This window comes from Ischnura elegans, chromosome X (genome assembly GCF_921293095.1).
Source record: "Ischnura elegans chromosome X, ioIscEleg1.1, whole genome shotgun sequence".
Lineage (NCBI taxonomy): Eukaryota > Metazoa > Arthropoda > Insecta > Odonata > Coenagrionidae > Ischnura > Ischnura elegans.
In genome coordinates, this window is record NC_060259.1 from 71,912,900 (window position 1) to 71,936,366 (window position 23,467).

At 39.5% G+C, this 23,467-nt stretch overlaps 1 protein-coding gene across 1 annotated transcript in view; it reads right to left on the reverse strand.

Moving 5' to 3' along the window:
• LOC124170686 (sialin) overlaps positions 1-23,467 on the reverse strand; it is a 162,054-nt gene that overhangs the window by 76,684 nt on the left and 61,903 nt on the right. The window lies entirely within an intron of this gene.

Consider the following 23,467-nt stretch of genomic DNA (forward strand, 5'->3'; position numbering starts at 1 on the left):
TGCTCGCAAAGGGTATCATTTTTGGGCGTGGTAATAGGGAGTAATTTTTAGTGCTATTTATAAAATGAGGCTTTTGTCCATGGCTTGAACAAAAACCCAGTAACAAGGTATCGACGAATATTTTCAGCGTTCGCATTCACCAATATCTGTTTTTGGGTTCAGTTGATTCATTGATAACAAAGTAACTTTAAAAAGAAATCCCCTTCGGTATGCCTCGGAGGGGGTCGGAGATTTCGAAGCGCATATATTGCATATATTAAAAGTTATTAGTGACTTACAATAAAACTATCCAATTAATCTGGAAATATCGTGTTTTTTACAATTTTCCAATGAATAAGCGAGTCGGGGCCGTGTGCGACTCTCGTAGCATATTACAGGAATACTACTGGCGATTGACACCTGTTGTTTTCTCTATATGATGAAGGAAATATTATTCTTTGTGTTTTAAGCGAAATATTTCATCCTGACTGATTGTTGTAGAAGTATACTCGAAATTTGTCTTACAACTACTCCTTTTATAAGTGAGAAGTAAAAAATGGCCCATCGGTAAAATTAATATGCAGCAAAAGCGGAGCATGCAAATTGAAATGCGGGTGCTCTGCAGTGTATACAAAGGAGCAATGAGAAAATTCATGGAACGGGCGAAGGAATACGAGATGTATGAAAGGAATATAGGCGCAGCTTCGCTTTGTCCAACCATGAGCGTGGCTTTGAACTAGAGTGACTTCACGTGGAAAATAAAAGACGCATGCTGGATTGGAACGGTTGGGAATTTGGCAAATCGTCCATTGCGTTGAAAACGTTGTCAAGGAGTTTTCCCAATCCTTCCACTCTTCACTCCTGGACCTTACTCTCTTCCACTGCTTAATAAATTCTATTATCATGCATCTTAATAAAGGAAACTAACTCATCCAACCCTTTCCAAATCACCGATACCTTACGCTCCGTTACCACCACCATCAACTTCCCCCAATTTTTTTCTGGCATATAGTGAACAGCCTCTTTGAGTTGAATCTGATGATGGCTTAAAGAGTCGAATCTGGTTGCAAGTAAATTTTACGTGGCAAAAAAAAATTCCTGCGATTTCTGAAACATATCGTGTAGAACCTTGCCAGCACTTGCTGAAAACAGTACGTTGTGATGAAAACGTGAACAAGGAGTTAAATAAAAAATAAAGTACATTATCAAAAAAATATGTAAAAAAAACGTCTAGGAACATACTGTGATAAAATTATTGCGATTGGGATAGAGGATAAAATGAGGACACCGGTCTACTCTAGAAACCCTGAAAATTGCTAGAAGCGTGAGCTAAGTTGGAAACTAGTAATTCGACACTCAAAATAACCTCATGCGTCCTCTTGAGGTAGTTACATGACTGCGGAGCTTCAGCCGCAGAAATCAGTCAATGAGAGCTTGAGTGCGTGAAGTCTTGACGTCAGGCTGATAAGTAGCGCTTACCTCGCATGCTGCCTCTGCAAAACTTTACTCCGACTGTATTACGGGGCGTCTAGGAGACGGAGCCTGGTTCCACTAGTTGGGGAGTGCAGAACGAAGGCGGGAAGCCAGGTCAGTGTGCACATGATGTATAACGAAGAACAGAGGGGATAGGGTTGGTGTGATGGCTTCCCACCCGGTGGGCCCGGGTTCAAATCCCGGCAGCAGCAGAGAATTTTCAGAGACGGCCCGATCCCTGCTTGAATGTTGCGTGGAGGACATTTCAAGCGCAACACTCCGTCTATCGGATGGGACGTTAAGCCGTGGTCCCCTTGGCGCCTTTCGTTAAGAGCAGGCTAATGCCGACGCCGGGTTTCTCTCCACCCTTCCCTCATGGCGCATATGACCTCAACTGTCGGTCGCCTCCTCCAAATACCATACCATACGAAGAACAGTGCTGTACTAAACTGTTGAAATGGAAGTTAATATGCATGCAATGACACTATCGAGGGGTTAGGTGAAAGAGAGGACTTTCAATTTCAACCTCGCCCGAACAAAGACATCTATGTATTCAACCCCAAGTCCCTTTATTACGTTTCATCTTGATGTTTTGCTACACACATTTTTCTCTGTAACTTTTTATTTATTAGTTGAATTTTAGCCATTTCAAAGCTTTGGTAAATTTTTTGGTAGTAAAAATAAGTTAAGAAAAATCAGTCTTACTTAGGAAATAAAACAAAATTTTGTCGCGAAATTGTGAGTTTTAACCTACCTTATTTCCTCTTAAAGTATCCTATCCTTATGATTAACACTAATTGTAAGTAAAAAAAATTGACGAGGCAACGGACTCCAAATGGGGAGGAAGAGAGGTTACCGAAGCGGTAAAGAAGCAAAAGTGCTCTTCGATGAGTTTCCAGGTTTCATGAATTTAGTGATGTAAAGAAGTAATTTTATTTATTTATTAAATTATTCAATAACAGCCAAAATGGCCTTTACATTGAATACAAAACATAAAATCGGCAGCTTTAACAAATATAAACTATAAAAAAAACTATAAAAAGGATATAAAAAGAAAAAAAAGGGATACAGAAGATGGCTTTTCGAAGCCGCCTCTTGAATACTCGAAATGGTATTGAAGGAGGTAGGGAGTCAGTAAAAAAAGTGATCTCTGAGAGAGAGAAAGACGGAATTTAGGTTGGCGTAGTAGGTGGTTATTACGGAAGTAGCGGGTGGGAATGTGGAGTGAAAAGAAAGGCAGCATATCTTAGGATCGGAACTTGCCATTTAAGGCATTGTAAATGAAGGAAATATCATGGATATTCCTACGGGAGGGTAGTGGGACCGATGATAGGGCAGACATTACTTTAGAGCGAGAAGAATTACGGAGGTGAGGAACACGGTGTGGGACTACTGAAATAAAGAAATTAAGTGGGCGTTCAAGAATTGTAAGGTTGAAGGGAGAAAGGCACGGAAGGAGAAATAACAAGTGAGCAGGGAATCAGGGTGTCAAAAAGAGACCCTCGCGGATTTTTGTTGAACCGGTTCGACTCGTGAATCGCCGCGACGTTTGTGACACACTGGCGATCGGCATATGTTTCTCCGCGCTCCATTCAGGGCGACCGCAGAAACAGAGCGTGACGCAGACCTTCGCCAAACCAGCAACGCTCCCCCTTACACCCACTGCCACACGTGGCGAATGCCACCGTATTACGCAGGCGTTATGGCATGGTAGTTCCCTTGCGGCGATTTTTCACTTCCCCTTTCGACGGCCTTAGCGTCGAGGACGGGAGTATAAATACACACGGCGCAGAGGGGCGCGTGAGCCGATGCTGCCTTCGAAGCCCCGGAGCGCAATGGAGCCAATTCAACTATAGATGGACAAGGCTCGATCAAAACTCGTCTCATCAGTTTGGAGTCCATTTCACGTGGGTTTTGAAGTGACATGTGATGAATCTAACGTGTTAACATAAAATGCCGGAAATTTTGTGATGACACAAGACTGTGATACAACTAGGATCTGACACTGGGCTTAGATTGAATAGCTCACCACGCCAGATATTGTGTGATATTCGAAATTTTGATTTTGCTACATGAAATTTTGCTTTGTGGCACGAATGAATGTTATAAAAACATGGCTAAATGTTAATATTTGTCAATGAAAGTTGAAATGATCAAGAAACGTGTAATTCAAATTGAAAAAAAAATTGAAAATGACATAACGGTATCGAAAATATGGTCTGTGCCAAAAAATAATCAGTGTAAAACGTTGGCAGTGAATTTTATTTCGCTTCATCGTGTTTCTACAAAGTTAGGCAGAAACAGCGAATGAACATAATTTTCCCTAGATAAGTACGTAAATAGTTTCAATTAGGTTAAATAGATTGGATGAATAGTAACAAAGAAAATAAAAGGAATAATATTTAGAACTTGTCCAGAAATTTCTCCGGCGATGTTGATAATTTAGTGAAGCTACTGAGTTGTAGTGTTCTGAAGTAAAATAAATTCAAATACGAAATATAAAATCTTGATAACAATTCGCTGAGTAGTACGAGACAATTGTATGGCCCTACGCTATCCCTAAAAAACAGGCGTTCTAGGTATGCCGGAGGGTAAAGGCCTTATTCAACGGAGTCAGTCCTTGTCAATAATTGAAAGTAGTAAGGTAATCATGAAGTAGCTATCGATTACATGATATTGACGTAATTTTCTACCAGCTCACGGAGTTAAGAGGACATTTTTTCCACTTTAGCTAACGGCCTTACTCTAGTCGTGATTATTTTTTCACGAAAAGGTTTCATTTAGCAATCATCGCAGCAAAGAATCATTACCCAAAATGCTATTATCGTATTCCTTCACGCTTAGGTTGCCGTGGATTTCAGGAAAATGGTTGAGACGCTTTTGCTCATCCCTGAAACAGGAGAAAATGTTTCGGAGGCCATGGGCAAATCAAAAATATCCAGGGCCATTTTATAATTGACTAAATAACCATAGGGCCTCGTGGCTACCATCACCATTTGATTATTGAGGAGCCACTGAAGCAACATGCATCTTTAAAGGACGAATAGAATTCACTCAATGCCATTTGAGAACAACTATTCCACTAGTTACGAGGAGACGTACAACATCTCATTCATTGACAATCCGACAGGTTTGTAATTTCTCTTAAGTAGGCTAATTATTAGCTGTCATATATAAGTAGAAGATGAATGATGATCTTCCGAGGAAGATGCAAAAATATATATGCCACCTCATTCTCAGCAAAATAATTTCTTTTTGATCACTTCAAATATCTTAACTGTTAACTCGAACGGAATTTAGACCAAGGCATTTCATACCCCACGATTAAACAATAATGACAGCGGGCAGAAAAATTACCGCAATGCAGACGTGAACTAGTTTTAAAATGAAGATCCACCATTATCTTATAATTTTTAAATCCTATAAATGTAAGTTCTTTATGTTATCTGTTCTGTATGCTGTCTGTTCTGTAATGTTCACTGAATATTTTACAGAACTTACAAGTATGATTCTAGGTACTCGTTTTATCGTTCACATTTTGTCTTAAAGAAGGCGAAGGCAAAATATAAAAAGTTCCATATATATCATACATCCCATTATGTAATTTTTGAAATCCATTGATGGAATACATCCAATTTCATGTTAAGTTACTTAATTTTTGCTTTATTGGACTCTTTTTCATCTTATATCCATGAATCAATATCGTCCTCTTTTGCATGAAATATCCAATCAATTAAAGAATAAATTATTCATTCAATCTTTTAATCAAATCAATAACGGGGTGTTTGATAGCTCCTATAAAAAATCTAATACAAAGTCACGTCGAAAATCCCAAAAAAACATTACAAGCAACATGGGAAAAGGCAAAATTAAAGTACAACTTTCACAAATTACACATCACCAACTAGGTATAGAACGACGATATCAAGTTGTTTATGCATAAATATTCAACATTAAATTCCGTCATTGAAGCCTTCAGGAACAGACAGAGGCTTATACGAGCAGAACTTTTACTGAGTCACCCGTATGTGCATATCAAGTGCGGAAATCCCCCTAAATAAAAATCGTTCACCTTCACTGTACCGGAATCCTCCACGGATTCGATGGATCCTGGTTTATCTTCATGTCGAGGAGAGTGCCCCGCTGAATATTTGCTTTTCAATAACGATACGTGTAAGTCACCAAATGCATTCCAAGCCTCTATAAATTAACTGAGTTAGTGGAACAATAGTTGAAGCGTAGTAGGGCACCGATCAGCAGACACAGCCAGTTTGTGTTAGTAATATTTGCTTCCAGATGCTGAAAGGGATGATAGACGATGCGCTGGTAGATTCATCCATCAACTGCGAGCGAATTTGAATCGATAGAAGATTTTCTATTAAGATTTATGAGATCGGGCATCAATTGCTTTGAAGGCTCGAACTTCAGTAACCAGAAAAAAAGAACATGTGATTAAATTGGAACGACAAGCGGACGACTGCGGGACGGGAAGACACGGGTGTGGCAGTGTTATTACTTTTCAGTCAGGAAACCGGTATTAAATCTTTATATTGTTAAACGTGCGAACGAATTCATTTCCAATTTTTTAACTTATTTCAAGTACAAACATTAAGGGGCACGAATAATAACCCTCTGTACCACGATCCAAGTACCACGATAACATATCCAGTACCTCATCAAGTCACTACTCTATGAATCCGTCCTCTGAATCTCATGATTACCACCTCATTTTAGTCTTTGGGTTGTTATTATGTAATTTACAATGAAAAAAAGAGAAAAACATAATTTAAATAAACGGGAAATCTATTTTTTATTGAGAAAATTATATATGAGAAAGGAGAGAAGATTTACTACCAGGATGGCCAAAAAATGACAAAATAATTTTACGAAGGATATAAAAATTTAAAAATTAAAGAAATGTTTAAAAAAATGATAAAAACAGCTATTTACTAGATTTTGGTTACTTACATTATATGTTTATTACAATATCCTTTCCCAGTGACGATAATATTGGATGTAAATTTCCTTTTCCTAGAAAAAAGTACGCGTAACTGGAAACGCAAACATATACGCCCAATAATACATGGCAATTTTTCATTCGGCTCACCGGAACAGCTGATAATAATTCGTGCTTTCGCCGCGGACATCCTCAACGAAGGCGAGTGTTTCCGCGGAAGAAGAAAATTTCTCTCATCGATCTTGCTCCAATAACTGCGTATAATTGATACCCAGCCCAAATAGTCAGCAGTTCACTCTCAGCAGCTTGGATGACAGTTCACGCATTCCGCAAAATAGATGTTCATTATGTAAGATATTCATAATGTTATTTAATAGATGTTCACTTGGCTATCTTCCAACGCTCCAATTCGGCATAGGATGCATGTTACTTCAGCCCGTTCTACGAGTCACGCACTGGATAGTTTCTCATATTGAATCGTGTGTGGCGTGTTGTCGTTGATCGTAGTCCATTGGTCGGCTGTCGCAGGAATTCACTGATCGTGTGGCGCAAATTATCACGTCTGAGTGACTCTCATATGAAAATCACGATTCGTATTCACGACTTCATGGGGTGATCAAATTGGCCGTGGTCACCCCATCTTTACTATTTCACTTTTATCTTTACGTTCATTACTGTTATGTTAGTGAATGCACAATTTAAAGAATTTAATCGTGGAATATTTGATGGGCTGCTCTTAACGCGTCGTTATTACGACTATTGCAGAATTTGCTCGATAAGTGAACACATCTGAGAAATAATCGTACTAATGGATAAATGTAGCATATTTCTTGCCTTTTAATATTCATTTCATGCAACGACGTAAGAATGTTCAGAGAGGTTTTAAAGAACACGATGTAAGACAAACGAAAGATTGGATAGGCACAGGATACTCCTGTGTGTTAAACGTAGGCCATTACTACCATTCAGAAGATGCAGAATCGATGTCAGGCTGCGGAAAATTTATTTGAGGAATAATACTTTCTTAATTCTAAATGATGAGAAATCGAGGTTTCCCGGAGGCGATGGAATACCGTGACTGTTCCGTAATTTAACACCTTTCATTAGTCAGCATGACGTCACTAACACACTCATGACAACACCGACTCATGAAAAGTGGGCAGCAAATTTCGCCTTTTTTATATTTAGAGATTGCAAGAGATTGGCCGAATGAGGAAGATTTTTTTTCGTCATAATTTATCCCTATCTCTTCAATCTACCGAATTATTTTAATGACTTGCGATTTCATCGGGGGGTGAACGATCCCATTGTATGCTGGGAGCAGGCACTGGGGGTTGATGGTAAGGAAAGTGAAATCCGTTTTAAAGTACGTTTTAAAAAGACAACGGCTTAACGTCCCTTCCGAAGAACACAGTGCAGTCTTTCAAGTGCCCTCCATGTACCACTCAAGCAAGCACGTAGCCCTAAATTTGCTCAAAGAAGGAGCATGGGTAGTTCGCGGATTGCATACATTGATATTTTGTTGTCAATATTCACGCATCGGAATAACATACATTTCCTTAAATCAGCTGTATACATAGCTTAAATAGCGCTGAAAAATAAATCCATCATTGAAGGATCTAAAGTTTTCCCGGCGAATAGACTGGATGAAGAGTTCTCGAGTTTCCAGTCGGGTCCAACGGAATTCAATTGATTCGGCTTTTACTTTGTGAAAATCCATGTTGAAATGAAAATACACAACCTTGGTAACTTTTCACTGGAAAATTATTTATTGGTACGACGCGTTTCGACGCTGAGGCGTCATTCTCAAGTACACTGTTTATAATATCGACAATCCAATAAATACCCAAGTTCTGGCAGGGGGGGAGGGAGAAGGGTTATACAGGGTTATATCCCTTACCAGCCCTCCCACTCCTCCCCAAATTTCCCCCCTGTAAAACCCTTCTCCCGCCCCCCGCGGCCAGAATTTGGGTATTTATTGGATTGTCGATATTATAAACAGAGTACTTGAGAATGACGCCTCAGCATCGAAACGCTTCGTACCAATAAATAATTTTCCAGTGAAAAGTTACCAAGGTTGAGTATTTTCATTTCGGGTCCAAGGGTTTTTAAGGTGCTTTACCCTTGGACCCGGCTGGAAACCCGAGAACTCTTCATCCAAATCCATTATTGGTAGGCATTACGAAATGAAACTATATCGAAAAATGGAGTGATGGAGGATAGATGTTTCTGGGATAATAGTGGTCTCCTCAGCATTTGTATCGCGGATAGTCGCCACAACGGAAAATTTTAGGGGGGGCACTGAATCCCCTGAAGTACCCCCTCAGGCTACGTTCGTGCACTCTGGAAGGAAAAATCTCTGCCACCGCTGGGATTGGAAAGATCTGGCGCACGGGTTAGGAGGCCCACACTCTAACCACAACACTAAACCGATCCCGCGTCTATTAGCCAGGGCCAACTTCGTCTCTGGGGGGATTTAACCCCAAACCATTCCTCCCTGTCGACACCACTGAGCATAAGAGGAGATCTACTTATCGGTGTCGGCACTTCTTGCATTTTTACCGAGCACACCGCCGTCTTTCTAGGGTTCCGACACGTCCATCGCTGCCCTGCGGTCGAACGCCGAAGAGCGGATTAACCTGCGGGGGATCGGTTCACGCGGTTGGGAAACATGCATGCTAAATCGTGGGAAAGTGAGACGAAAAGGGAGCAGGAGGAGGAAAACCAGGACAGCAAACAGCGATTGCGACGCTCACCGCGGGAGACTGTGAAAGAGACAGTGTGTCCAACAGTTAATATCCTTATGATGTGCATCGTGTAGTCCGGTCGGGGACTTTCTCGACGGTGGCGAATACATATGGGGGCGCAGGGAGGACTTACCATCAAAACTTGAGAAAAGAAACGATTTAAAGGTCATTTCTGTTTAGTGGACTTGAGAAAAATAATACCTTGATCGTTAAAACCTTTACTTATACTTATCAGACCTATAGTAAGTTTTTTTCCTAATCATAAAGTTACCATTTTATGACGTATTTCTTTTTGACGTTATTCATTTTCAATTTGCGTGGCTGCCCGCATTGCCGAACCACATTAGTAACTTTTTTATATTATTAGATTACATTGTCTTGCGTATGTGTATAATCAGTTTGAATATAACTTTCTTAAACTTTGCATGCGACTTGATTATTTTTTATAACCATGAAAGTGAAGGTAGCTCAAGATATATTTTGCGCCCCCCAACTCCAGTTTTTCCTGTATCCGCCACTGTTTCTTGACGATTTTTTCGCTCAACCTATCCTCCAATTGCCCTTTTTAGTACACTCTAATATCATATTCCATATATCGACAGAGACCCCTTGTTCCTTTATGATATTTCATAAAATGTAAGTCTTTATTCTTGGATATTACAGTTATTAAAGCTGGTCTCCCTCTACGATTGGTCACTCAACCTATCCTGCTATCACTCTTTATAGTACTCTCTAATATCATCAATCATATCACAACAGTGAGCCCTTATTCCATCTAGATATTTCATAAAATGTAAGTATTTATTCTTGGATGTTACACTTACAGTTAAAAGCTGTTCTTCCTCTACGATTTGTTCACTCAACCTATCTTCCGATGACCATTTTTAGTACACTCTAATACCATTAATCGTATCCAAACAGGGTTCCTTATTCCTGCAAGTTTTTCATAAAATGTCTTTATTCTAGGATATTATCAAAAATCTCTTTATTTCTTTCCGTACTGTCTGCTCGGCTGACTTTCTACATTTTTATGCAATATGAGGTTACATAAATTATTCTTCCATTCTTAATGTTGCTCACTGAAGAGAAGTAGAACCTTTAATGTGAATATTCCGCACTTATTTTTTATGACAGAATACGAAACTTACCTTCAAAACTTGAGAAAAGAATCGATTTCAAGGTCATTTCTGTTTAGTGGACTTGAGAAAAATAATACCTTGATCGTTAAAAGCTTTACTTATACTTATCAGACCTATAGTAAGTTTTTTTCCTAATCATAAAGTTACCATTTTATGACGTATTTCCTTTTGACGTTATTCATTTTCAATTAATGTAGTTTTGTTTGACTGTGCGCCACATCTCTCTGTCAATAATTTCATTCCAATTATTTTCTTCTTTTACCATAAATATTGGAAAGGAAGGAGCTTCTGATAGGATCTCTGTGTAAGAGTTTGAAAGAAAGGTTAGTGGAGAGTTTGATCTGGAGTGTAGCTCTCTACGGTGCGGAAACGTGGACACTAAGGAAGGATGACGAGAGGAGGTTGGAGGCATTCGAGATGTGGGTATGGAGAAGTATGGAGAAGGTGAAATGGACAGAGGGGAGGAGAAACGACGAAGTGCTGGACATGGTGGGTGAGGAGAGGCAACTTTTAGATGAGATACAGCAGAGACAGAAGGTTTGGATGAAGCGGGTACATAGCGGGGAGGGGATGTTGAAAACGGTGTTAAAGGGTGGAATGTTAGGTAAACGAGGGAGGGGAAGGAATATAATAGGATTTTTAGATAGATTGAAAGGGAGTAGGCCTTACAGTGAATTGAAGAAGACAGTGCTGGAAGGAAAGGGAGGCTCCTAAATTTCTTCTTTAGTACTCCATGGAAACCTACCTTAATCGGTAGAATACTACCACCATAATAATAACTCCATATATTACCGCTGAATTTGTTCTTATAAGGTAAAGAAAATACCACATGATCTTCAAGTTAAAGCATTTCTTCGCGACGGGAGGTGTAAAGTATCCTTAGTACCCGAAAAAGTGCCTAAAATGTTAATCTGAGTACATTTTGCATATGAAAACATGTACACAGAACACAAAGATAATGAAAGGCGAGGTATTGGGAAAATTATATCGAAATTAAATCAAGAAATTGATTTCATCTGATGAAAGTTCGATAATTTAGAATTCAATAAAAATATATAATGATGACTTTAACTGACGGGTGCGATGGCACTCTTTCAGTTGTATTTACTAGGTCGCTCATTTCCAAAACTTTCCCAATAACCATAAAAAACTTATCAACGACTTAACCAGTAATTTTCCTACGTAATTATCACGGGAGAAATCATGGGTTGGCAAAACTCCGTTTTTCCTTTCAAGCATAAGAAAAACGTCGAGATTACGGTTGATCCAGTAGAAATGAGCCGTAAACCTAGCCCCAATCATAAGCGCCTGAGCAATAGTTGCCCTTTCTCCCCTATACTTAGCCTCACCAGCGGGCCAACTCACGGTAATTAAATTAAAGTGGCGAGAAGGTCGGCTAAAATAGCTGAAAATGAGTCAATTATAAATGCATTCTTTCTAACCACGTTTTACTCTTAAACATCGAAGCATGAAATTTTTCGGATTGTGCATTTATAACGGGGTAGTATGTTGGTCCAATGGATAGATAATTGTGCTTGATCGAAAGGTCCTGGGTTCAAATCGGATGAAGCCTTCGGACATCCTAAGAAAAGAAAAAAGAAAACATCGAAAGGCTAGAGAAAAGAAGTACAGTAGACACCATACCCTGAAATTCGCACACCTGTAGCTTGATCTGGGGCGAGGTTTACCCTCATTAATCCATACCAACCTTCAGGAGGAATCACTCAGTGAGTGTTTGGCGAAAATTCGGTGTAATAGACAGGCTGTTTCAAAAAGAATATACGTATTTCAAATTCATACATACATTAAGCTTTAAGATCTACGAATATGAAACTTAACGCAGATATTTACGAACCTCTTTAGTTTAGATTACAGAGGTTGAATACGTCCCCCTTCAGCGATACAAACAATAACGCATCGATAATCAGTCTTCCCTTACTCGGGATTACTCGTGTTTTTTTATTTCCTTGTAGATCTTGCTAACGTCCGCATATAAAAGAGTGTGTATTTGGGAGGATAGGAGGTGGGACGAAAGATCATTAATTTAATTATATTGGGAAGCCCCAGAGACATTCACAGCCAGAGATTAATAGGCCTTAATCTATATTGCGGTGCGTGGCAACCTGATACGTGACAAAAGGGTCTCAGGTTAAATTCCTGGGTGAACCCTTATGACACTCAAGCAAGATAATTACTGTTGCCCACGCTTAATTCCCGGAAAAGCGAGGTGGCACATGGAAAGGAAGTGGCCCTTCTCCCCTGAATACTAGGGGAGATCCAAAAATAACCGAACGGAAATCGCTTAAATTAATCGGTATATGATAGCTTAATACTGTCCAGGGAATGTGTGACACAATTAGAAGAACTCTAAACAATAAAACGAGTAAAGAAACACGAATGAAATTATCGTTATCGGCGCAATGATCGGTAGTTTGGACAAAATAATACTTTGTATTACTTATGTTCGTTATTAAACACCCTGTAGTATTTGAAATGATTCGAGTAGTCAAAACGAGGCTTCTTCTCTCACCCGATACAGGGGAACATAAAGGTCGTTGTTTTGTGGGAGGGGAGTTCATTATCTACTGTGGCACCTCGGTGGCATGCAATACCTCACAGTGACAATGCGTCTGAGGTCTGATACGCGTGGAGAAGTGGCTTTTAGATATTCATTGATTCTTTAAAAAATCTTTTTCCAAGATGGTTAATCAATTCATTGCCAGATATTAGTGATCCGTTTTTTCTGCCCTTAAACTCATTTGTCAATCTCGCCATGTCCCATTCCCTGGCGAATAAAGAAACCTCCTTCTCTCCCTCCCTTTCCACGTGTCTTGTATTTTTGTTCCTCAATATCTTTTGCCTGTACTCTTTGTTTTGATTGATTCCGTTTACATTTCATCTTTTTTACTGCGTCACTTTAAATAGGTAGAAATGCTGCCTGAGTGCAGCTGCTGAAATAAGAAAAATAAATAAATAAAATCTTAAATTGGAGATCCGCTTAAATAATTTCCATCTTTTCATTTTTTTCCAGAAATTCCTGGGGAGGAGCGACCCTCGCGCTCACATTCCACCAATTGCCAAACCCCAGTGAAAGTGATGTGAAGCCGAGAGGGATATTTCCGAGGCGGTGATTGAAAAGTAGACAGCTGAGTGGAGCAAATCCTGATTTGATGGCAAAATGATGGTGAGGGGAAATGGAGGGGGTGTGGCGACAACCGTGGAAGGGGGAGCATGACTCGCGACCATAAAACAGTGCAGCGCAAATCTCCAGCATTTACTCCAAGAAGCCTACCACTGTGGAAAATGAAAGGATAACAAAGGTATCATCGGGTGTTCCTAACAAATTGGTAGTAGGAAGAGTTCTCTGGCCTTGAAGACGATGGTAGAATACGCCCTGGAGGCGTCGCGACGGGAGAAATGACCCCTTGGACCCGGTGGAAAACCCAAGAATTCTTCATATTAAACCTATATTACCCTTAGTAAAGTTCACAATTTATGCTCAATGGGTGTTATCTGGGTTTTATGTAGCAACATATTTAGGTTGAAACGTGAAAACGAAAAAAGCACTAGTCCATTCAGCAAAGCTTTGAGGTAAACCACATTATAAGCACATATTAAAAAAGATCAAAGACCTTATTGGTATTCACACCGGGAAGACGGAAGATAACGGAAAACTCCTCTTGGTTTTACCTGAAGATGTAACTATGTCATGAAACCCTAGTCGTACCCCTTAAAAGTAAAATGAGAAATGGAAGATTTGAAGTACCTGATTTTATTTTACGAAAACTAGTTCAATACCATGGAAGCTAAATTTAAGTTTTTACTTAACTTATAGGGGCCCATAAGAAGCTAAATGAGAACCAACTGAATTTAATCACGGTTATTCGAGATCCCGAATGTAAATTTGGATACAGTCGACGACGTGAAAACGGAAATATCACAAGACCGTTTAGCAAAGATTTGAGACAAATCAAGTTCTCTATACATTCTCCAAGCTACCAAAGCTAATGCACAATTAATTACACCTTATTGCTATTCACCCCCGGCGTGAGGATATTAGAAACCTCCGTTTGATTTCTATACACCAAACTATGTTAAGATATGGCTCCTACCCAGACTTTGTTCGCCCATTAAATAACGTAAGCGGTCAAATTAAGCCTAATGTGCGAAGATATTACGTCTCGTGGGGCAAGAAGAGTCACTTCAACGCCAAAAAGGTCGACAAAATTAATTTACACCGACTGTTTATTTATTTGAAACTAAAAATGTCTTGAGTGAAACATATTCAATTTATTGGATCAAATTTTCAATATTCGGCCTGTCTATTATGGATTTCAGGTGTATACTTTTTGTAAGTATCGATTTAGCCGATTCGCTAGTTTATTGATGCAATGGATAGTGATCCATACAGTATATCTGCCCCCGCGTCTTCTTACCCCTCTCTACTCGTCTACAACTGCTGCACCCCTCGGGTGGCCTATCTGTACCAATAGCCTACTTTCTCCGCAAATGGGTGCGGAGCGCCGATAACCTCTAATAATAACCCCCATCTGACAAATTGCAGTCGTAACATAAATCCAATAGTGCAGCGCTCGCAGACTATAAATAGTGACATCACTGAGAAATCCGGAGAGGAAATAACTTGTATTTTTCCGCTACCTCTCACTGCCTCTAGGCTAGGTATATTAGAAAAAAACATAAGTACTGTTATAAAAATGAAAGCGTGAAAGCAGGGAATTTGAAGCATTGTTCATGTACTCGCCAGGCTGTTTAATGGTATGGGACTTGCTCACTATAATTCTATGAAAAATAATTTCCCCATCACAGGGAATGCAATTCAATCTCCATTCGTGTTCTGTCAGGCAACATTGCCCAAATTTTATAATCCAGCGGGTAAGCTAATGGTAAAGCATTCAAAAATTGTTGTCTTATTGCCAACAGTTTGATTTACCTTTAATTTTTAAGTTTCGACCGTGCACAGAACCGCATTTGTTTTTTCAACATCACCAAACTCAAAAGAATATTATATTTTTTCGGCGGTAAATAATCTAAGCATCATCTCTCGGATGGCAAGAGCCAATATTTCTTCGCAGCCCTCGAACTTCTATTATCCGAATGATGTGTCTTCTATTTGTTATATCCATCGCGTGCTGCAAAATATACTACACAAATTCACCTTCACCTTTTAATTTATTTAATGTGTGCATGTACGCGCATGTTACTTCCTAAATTGAAACCGAAAATGTTTTTTAAAAAAATTAAGCTTTGAAGTACATAAAGAAGCTTGTCAAAATCGTATACACACCTATCTAAAATTTTGACTACGGCCGTGGGAAACGAGTTTTTTGGAGGTTGAAGGAGCATTTACGCGAGTGAATAGATAACATAATAGTCCTATTTTTTCAATTCTTTAAAGAAACGATTCAAGGCCGTAGTCAAAAGCATGTATCCGAAGCATGTATCAATAATTATTTAATAATGAAATATACTATATTTACTTGAAACGACAGTCGAAAGCAAACAAAAAAGAGTAACAGGCATCGAAGAGAATTGTGCGCACGTAACGCGACTCGGAAAGTAGATGCATGTAATGGATGTGGTAGAACAGTACCGTGTATAAGCGGAAATAGTTTCGTCTCTTTCACTACAACTAAACTGAGTCTATTGATTTATTACAATCCATACCAATAACAAATAACTACAAATATACCAATCACAGCCAGACTGAGCCACAATTACGAACGATTCTTCAAATCCCATAGGTACAAGCCGCATAGCTCTCAACCCTGGGAAACCATGGGTTTAGGAAAGGCGACTACGTCCTACAACTCACGAATTTGTCTCGAGTTACATCAAGTGCATACATACAGTTTCCCTCCTCATAAAAACATCCGCATAAGTGGCTAGTTATTCGATATAACTTGTCAGATCGTACCTCATCAAAAAGTAATTCCCCAATCCTCGTCCTCCAGAAAAATGTTACAATGGGAATGTATGCGTATTTTTATTTCTAACCTGACGTATGGCTTCCTTTATGTCCACAGCACCTACAAGTGAGCTTTGGAAGCCTTGATACATCAATAAATGACCGTTAAGACGTAAAAATGCGCGAAGAAACCCGTAATATTCATTAACTGCCCATAAAAAAATCTCGTGGAAAAATTACGACTCATTAAAACACTTTGCCGAGAGGTATTACGAGGAATTAATGCTTCAGTTACACTCTGATGAGAGCAATGAAAATATATTTCATTATTTTTCGACGATAGCTAACCTTATCTCGTGAGAAGAATTAAACACTCCGCATTAAGGCCTGTTCCTTTTGATTTTGGTACTAAATGCCAACCCGGAGCTATCGGGGAGACAAATTTACGGCTAACATAAAAGACAGCATGCAAATTTGGAGCACGTAAGAGGTCACACCCTCCAATATCTTCCTCTATCAGCCCGTAAGACCGTCGTAAACATGTTATCGCCTATTCAGATGGAAAGAAATGGAATGAAATTCCACCGCAATCCATTGCGAAATAATTCGAGAACTCAATCGGACGGCCACGCCATTACGATTCGAAAAACTGATCATGTACTTTGCGTCGCAAACAGTCGCGGAATTCCTCTTTAGATTCAAACATAGACACACTTAAACGCACGCAATACTTCCCCACGCTTCCCCATGTAAGCTACATCGCGACGCTCGTCGAAACTGTGAACAATTTCTCAATATATATTTAGAAAATTGAATAAAACTAAGTGCCGTCAATTAGATTGGTGCCTATGAATAAAAAAAAAACATTCCTGAACAAAAGATTATTTAAATTATCATTAAAAATCATTTAATAAAACGTATAATTATTTACTCCAGAGAATATTAGAATGGTTTATTAGGGGCGCGTGATTTTGATAATTCTGCGAGAATGCCCGGAAAAAATTTAAAGTGGACATTATTTTAAGTCATAGTGTTACTTTGATCGAAGTTATGCTCCGTGTGGCACTTTGCCAGGACCAGCGATTTTCCGATCCAAATTCTCCTTTTAAATTCATGCGAAAAAAAAAATTCTTTTCATATTTAATGCTAAATGATTATTATTTTCTTCAAGAAAATGAATGTTGTACAATCACACAGTGCATATAAAAATTATTTCAACAACATTAGAAACAAATTTTGATTGATAAAAATTTTTATGGAGCTATAAAACTATTTCAGGCAATAATATTATGCAACCCATTCAATATTCAAAGTATATTACAACAAATTAAGAAAAGCAATTCTGTAAATTCCGCAACTCTATCACACAAGAAAGAACTACAGACGGTTCAACACTACCATTTCTTCATATCTTTCAGCAAAGAAGTATATATGATGGATGGTGTTCCAGGGAAGCACTCCGAGTAATGACATGTTAGTGTTAAAACGTACCCAGTTCGTTTCCATGTAGAAAAATTATGGGTAGCACAAAACGGCAAAGTTTTTTTTTTTGCGTAAAATACTGCTGCATCAAATATTGCCTTACATGATTGACATATTTTTTTCACAGCAAAATGCTATTATCATTACCCATTATTTTCTACAGAAAAAAATCTAAGGGTACATCAGGGAGAGATGCAGCTCATTTTGTAAAATAGCTATATTTTGTCCTATTTTGCTTATTCGATTAAACTAAAAGGGAAACATGGTGACTAGTATTGTTTCTGACGTACAAAAAAACGTATACTTATATCCTTCTTCTCTCAGCTGTAAGAATTATTTTTGCAAATCATTATCTCGTGGCATCTATCCTGTATGATACGAGTAACACGCCGCACTGTAAGGGTGATTCGCCGCATGTTATTACGACTAAAACTGATTTCTGTATTCTGCAGCTCCATTTAAAAGAAAAATTGTCGCATTATTGAAATTTTGAGGAAAATAATATATGCAAATTCCTGCGTAGTTTTCCGCGGCGTTGTCTAGATGATAGCTCCATGTTTCTGGGTTTCACCGCGTGGATTTTCTTTGTGACGACAGTTTCTCCGGTATTCCAACCGGCGTCTTCAGGTCGATGCCGACCGGAAGACGCCGGTTGGAATACCGGAGAAACTGTCGTCACAAAGAAAATCCACGCGGTGAAACCCAGAAACATAGAGACATCATCTATGCAAATTCCTTTATATTTTATCTCATTAATAGTACATGTCTACGATTTTAATGCAACTGAAATAGAGGTTGTAAAACTAGAGCGGCTGAGCTTAAAGCCACCGAGTGCGTCCACCGGGTTGCGGATGGTGGGTCGACCTTTAGATATAGAGGTTAGCTGCGAGATAAGCGAGTTCTCTCGTCGAATAAGCAGTCGTGGACAAAAAGCGGCGGTGATCTGAGGGGGTATTGGGCTACCCTTGGGTAAGGTAGACCGTTTAAATGATACCAAAACCTGTGAAGATACCGTGACTTGGCGACTGGGGGCCGCCAACAATTATGCCTCTCAACACCCGGGGAGAGGGTAGCAGCTCTTCCTCACATGTGCGAAGGTGGAGGCCATACTGGTCGGTACAGCGACGCACATTCCACTACGGGCGTGGTAACATTTACTTTAACGGCTGTAGCACTGCGATGTGGAAGGCAAGGGGAAACCACCACATTATCATCCCGAGGAGTCGCAGCTACTCCACTCAATTTATATAATGACATGATGGAATTCTCTCGGGTAAAATATTCCGGAGGTAAACTAGTCCCCCATTCGGATCTCCGGGCGGGGACAACTCGAGAGGGTACATCGGTCAAAGGTGATAGAATGTTACGGATAGGAACATGGAACGTCAAATCACTTCGCACCTGCGGTAAGCTGGAGAACTTGAAGGTGGAGATGCGAAGAATGAACCTCGATGTATTAGGCATCAGCGAAATGAAATGGCCCCAGGAAGGAGACTTTTGGAGTGGATGCTACAGAATGATACACACAGGATCGCTAAATGGTAATGCTGGAGTGGGCATAATGCTTAGAAAGAGCGCCGGGATGCGTGTTAAAAGCTACCTGCAGTTTAATGAAAGGATAGTAATGGTGAAAATAGATACTAAACCCGTAGCTACCGTAGTGATACAGGTTTACATGCCTACGTCAGATTATGAAGATGAAGAAGTAGAAGATGTCTACCAAGATATAGCGGAAGTTATCAAGCAGGTAAGAGGGGAAGAAAATCTTATTATTTTAGGTGACTGGAACGCCGTCGTCGGCGAAGGTCAAGATGGAATAATAACTGGGAAATATGGGTTAGGTAACCGAAATGAAAGAGGAGAAAGGCTACTTGAATTCTGCACGGAGCACAGGCTAGTGGTTACCAACACTTTATTCAAAAATCCCCTGCGAAGAAGATACACGTGGAAGATGCCAGGAGACCTTAGAAGATTCCAAATCGACTACATTCTAGTGAAACAAAGATTCAGGAACCAGGTGAAGGACTGCAAAAGTTATCCGGGGGCAGATATCGATAGTGACCATAATTTAGTTATGATGAAATGCCACCTTAAATTTAAAAAGTTGAAGAAAGCCGTGAAAAACATATGGCAGGTTGAAAAATTGAGGGAGGTTCAGCATCAACTGGCTTTTAAAGAGGCTGTAGAAAATAAAATAGGAGAGGATACGGCCAACAAACCAATGGAAGAGAGCTGGAAAACCATTAGAAGTGGTCTGCAGGCAGCAGCTGAGGAAGTTCTTGGTAAAAGAAGAGTCGTTATGAAAAAACCATGGATCACGCAGGAAGTATTAGATCTCATTGAAGAAAGAAGAAAATACAAGGCTGCCAAAACAGAGGAAGGACAGAATCGTTACAAGAGAATAAGGAATGAAATATGTCGTAAAGCGCGGAAGGCTAGAGAAATGTGGATGAAAAGTATTTGTGAAGACGTGCAAAACAATCTTAAGCACGGAAAAGTAGAGGCCGCCTCTTTAAGGAAAGGGGCGTAAGATGTAATACCCTTGGGGACAAAAACGGAGAACTAATGATTGAAAACGAAGAAAAAGGGAAGAGATGGAAGGAATATCTGGAAGATTTGTACAATGGAAGCAGCCTCAGAAGGAATGCTATCGAAAACGAGAGGGAAGTGGATACCGATGACATGGGAGCCCCAATTTTAAGATCGGAATTTGAAGCGGCTGTAAGAGACCTCAGGATAAATAAAGCGTCTGGCATTGATGACATTCCTGCAGAACTAATTAAAAATTCAGGAGAGAAGACGTTGAACCAGCTATACAAAATCATTAGTGAAATGTATTCGACAGGTGAGATAGGATGCGTCGAAGATACTGACAAGGATCATCTATAGAAGAATAGAACGAAAAGCAGAAGAGTACTTGGATGAGGACCAATTTGGATTCAGAAAAAACAAAGGCACAATAGAAGCAATATTGGCCCTAAGACTGCTCATAGAGAAGAGAATGGAAAAGAACAAGCCAACGTTCATTGCGTTTGTGGACTTAGAGAAAGCATTTCACAACGTGGATTGGAGCACAATGCTTGGAATCCTAAAGGAAATCGGGGTTCTTTATAATGACAGAAGAATCATCCACAGTTTATACAAAAACAGGGTAGCGGTGATAAAATCAGGGCCCAGCTGTGAAGAAGCAAGAATTAGGAAAGGAGTGCGACAAGGCTGTGCATTGTCACCCGTAATTTTCAACGTTTACATTGAGAAAGCCATTAATGAAATCAAAGAAAAGGCATTGGGAGTAAATATTCATGGAGAAAAAATTAGCATGCTAAGATTTGCCGATGACATAGCCGTTATAGCAGAAACAGACGGATTTGAAAAATATTCTGGTTAATATGGGTAGGGTAATGGGTAGATATCATCTGAAAATAAGCACAAAGAAAACCAAGATCTTAGTATGCAGCAGAAGAGAAGAAGTCAAGACTAACATTAAAATAGGGAAGCAAAAACTGATAGAGGTGGATGAATTCTGTTATTTGGGAAGCAAGATAACTAGTGACGGGAGAAGTAAGAAAGAAATTATCAGCAGAATAGCCCAGGCGAAGAGAGCATTCCACCAAAAGAGAGACCTGCTTACAGCAGGAAACTTAAGTATGGAAGTAAAGATACAATTTATAAGAACCTACATCTGGAGTATGCTCCTATACGGAAGTGAGGCATGGACAATGACCGCAGCGGAGAAAGCAAGGATAGAGGCCTTCGAAATGTGGTGCTACAGAAGAATGATGAAAATCAAATGGATCGACTGAGTTTGTAACAAAGTAGTCCTAAGAAGAGTAGGAGAGTAGAGAAGCCTCTTGAAAACCTTAATAAGAAGACGGAACAACCTTATAGGCCACATCCTGAGACATGATGGCCTGATGAAGACAATCGTCGAAGGACAAGTGGAAGGTAAGAATGGAAAAGGAAGACCTCGAACAAAATATATGGAACAAGTGAAGAGAGATGTGAAAGAGAAGAAATACGTAGGTGTGAAAAGATTAGCTGATAGGAGAATAGAGTGGAGAGCTGCGTCAAACCAATCCTAGGATTGTTGACCAATGATGATGATGAAAACTAGAGCCATATTTATGTCATTATATTATAAAAATACTAATGTAAAAACGAAGAAATATAACTAACATGGGATATATTTATCCAATTTTATTGAAAAATACAAATACATACAACCGAAGAAGTTCAATTCACAGAGACTTAATTTTTTTAGAATTCCAAAATATAAGTTGAAAAATAAATTAAGGCAATTAATATAAGCTAAAACTTCCTGAAGTCAAAACTTGCTGTTGCCTACAAACTTAGCATAGTAATTTTCAAAATATGCGAACAAATAGTTAAATACCACACAACACAAAAACAAATTTTAGTTTTAGCATAAAAACTAAAACAGTTATAACGTTACTAAAAAAGTTTTATAATTCATTTTTCATTCCGTTCGGCGTCTCTCCCTCTCTCTACGGGTGAGACGCCGCACTTCGTGGCTCTGTGGCATTTAAGGCCAATATGGCGAAACTAAACTGAAAAAATTCCGAGCAGAACTTGGCAGTTGCTGCAAACCCCAAACAATCGTAACATAGAAATTGTTCAACGTCCGATGCGAATTCAGTGCAAGGCGAGGAAAAGTTTTAAAGGTGATATACCAGACTTACAGTATGTGCGAGTTTAAATCTGTAAAACCAATTAAAAACAAACGATATGTGCTCACTTATTCCCTAGCATCTACTCTGCCCCTGCATCGCCCCGCAATCTGTCAGGAAACGCCGAAACTAAAATGGGTGCGCAGTCTATCCCAAATTCGGCGTCTCTCCCCAATGGGGTAGTTTCCTTCATCAAAGAAAACGAAAGATATTGATTGCGATTCGTTACCCGCCATTAGTGTATTCATAATATACAAATTATTTGGTTTTAGATATCCCAGTTTTGGCGAATGGCAATGGTCAATTTTAACCTCATTTGAAAAAGGCCAGATTGGCACCCATGCGATGCCACTCCACGTGACGTCACAGGGACCAAGTTTCTATACGAGTAGATAGGAGTTTTACATCGTCTGAGATTACCAAAGCATGGATGAAGCACAGAGCTCAGGGAAACATTTCTTAATAATCACCTACTAAAACTGCATCTGGTCGGAAAGTTTCCTTCGTTTGATAAGGTATTAATAATCCTTATTTAAGCCATGCGCTACCTGCTAGCAGGGTACTCTGCTACCTGTTAGCAGCCAGCATAGCAGCGGCGCACAATATACTCACCCCAAGGTCATCTCACACGGCGATAGCGGGAATCAGAATGACGTCACACGAGATTATCCCGGCATTCATACTTAGCCGTTACGTTTTGCGTGCTTGAAAATTTTCACTTTTCCATTAATCGCGAAAAATAGATATCGTCATTTAAAAATCTAAAAATGTGAAATTCGTACTCCAGGAGTAATAATCTTTCAATTTAGGCAATAAAAAAATAATAGGAAACCATCCTATTATCCTAACATTTTTGACCACTTTTTGAAATAAATATTTATTTTTCAATGGGAAATTGGCGGCATCTTTGGTAGAGTCACTGGGTGATAAAATCCTACCCATATATATCTTCCCACCACCTACGGAATGACCTTATAAAAGGACAGCCTATGTGTCACTCCCACCACGATTCGGCAGAATGCCGACCGATGTAGCCGCAAGCAAAGCCTCACGGGCACCGTCGTCGGAACAAACAG